This window comes from Arachis ipaensis, chromosome B03, assembly GCF_000816755.2.
Source record: "Arachis ipaensis cultivar K30076 chromosome B03, Araip1.1, whole genome shotgun sequence".
Taxonomy (NCBI): domain Eukaryota; kingdom Viridiplantae; phylum Streptophyta; class Magnoliopsida; order Fabales; family Fabaceae; genus Arachis; species Arachis ipaensis.
The window spans coordinates 98,171,719-98,173,522 of record NC_029787.2 but is presented as its reverse complement, the minus strand read 5'-3'; positions in this window follow the sequence as shown (position 1 = coordinate 98,173,522).

The window sequence follows — 1,804 nt, the reverse complement described above, 5'->3', positions numbered from 1 at the left end:
TAGAACAAACTGAAATATATATTATTAAAAGCATGAATGATACCAAAAAACAGATTATGGCAGTGATTGTCTACTTTAGTCTTTCACCTTGCAATACATTTTTTAAAATTTTACAACCCGCATGCTGACGTCATCAACATGCTAGTTGATCGTTGACCGCATTGTTGATTGGACCAGTTTAGTTTTGGTCTGTTTTGGTTTTGATTGTTTTGTATCGGTTTGATCGGTTTGTACCAATTTTAACCGACTCATTTCCTTAAGTGATTAGTATATTAAATCAGACCAATACAAAATTTGGTTCATTGATTTGTCGGTCAAACCAATCAATCTAGTCCGATTTTAACTATAATATATTGCTATAACTTGTTTGGCCCACTGCAATTTGGAATGTCTTAAGTCTCAACCTCATCACTAATTAACTAACTACCTATTATTGATACATCTTTTGAGTTTAAGAGAAAGGCCACTAGGCCAGCAGTAACTTTCAATTAGTAATAATATCTCTAGTAAGACTAGGGACAGCCACAAAAATTCTTGACCATTATTTGTGTTACTAATGATAATTTAGCTTTACTAAATATGGTCCCTGTTAGTTAATACTAACAGAAACATCCTTATATATAGTTGTAGTTCTTTGTAAAATATTCCAGATGATCCTTGTTTTACACCATTAAGCAAACCAAACTAACTTTAGATTTAACAAGGACTGCTTGGGGCATCTCCGAGGCTCATGCTCTGCTTAGAAGTTTGTTAGTATTTAATTTCCTTGGGAGAGCTATGAAATTATTGTTTTGTGCTCTAGGCGATTTTTCGTACACAATTGTGAGTGGTCTCTGATAATTAAACAAGTTGGACATGGGGTCGTGAACTGCTTTAGCCTTTAGGAGTTATAAGTATGCGCGACCCTTTCCAGCTCTCATTCTGCCGTTTGTCCTAGAATGAGATATTAATTACATTATAAATTATAAATAATGGTATCTCCCAAGTTTGATAGAGGATTAAAAATATAAAAATATTACTAGTTTTTATAATATAAATCTTTTGAAATTACTATAAAACCAAACTACTTTTACAAAAAGATCGTAGTGGATAAAATTTTACATCGACTAAAAAAGATCAGAGTAGGAGTGTTCATGGATCGGATTCGATCCGCATATCTGCATTGTTTATCCAAATTCGATCCGAAAATTGCGAATATGGATCCGATCCGCAAGGCTATCGGATCGGATCAAATCCTATCCGCACACTAATAGGATTGGATTGCGGATTTTGTGTAGGTATCCGCATATCCGATCCGCATATTCACGTATCCACAAAAATAAAGAAGTAAATAAGTAAATATTCTTTTTATGTTTATTTTATTTCAACTAATAATTATCATATATGTTGTATTATTTTAATTTATTATTTAAGTAAAGTATGTTTAATATTATTTTAAAAGTAAATATATTTAAAAGAATAGAAAAATAAGTTTTACTGATTTTTTTAATAAAAATAACCTTTTAAAAAAATTTTTGTGTTTTGCGGATATATTTGATATCCGGTCCGCAGATTGGATCCATGTTTAAAAACTGCGGATATTGGATCCGATATGATGATTTTAGTGTGGATCGGATCTAAATTTTGGTCATATCCGATCCAATCCGCGTTTATCCCTAGATCAGGATCTTCGTAGATAAAAAAAAAATCAAATAATAAACTTTTTAGTTATTATTTTCATATGAAAGAGTTTAATTTTCTACTAGTAATTAATTTTAACATTTATTATCTAAAACTTGAAAGAATTTAATGTGTACATTTTTTA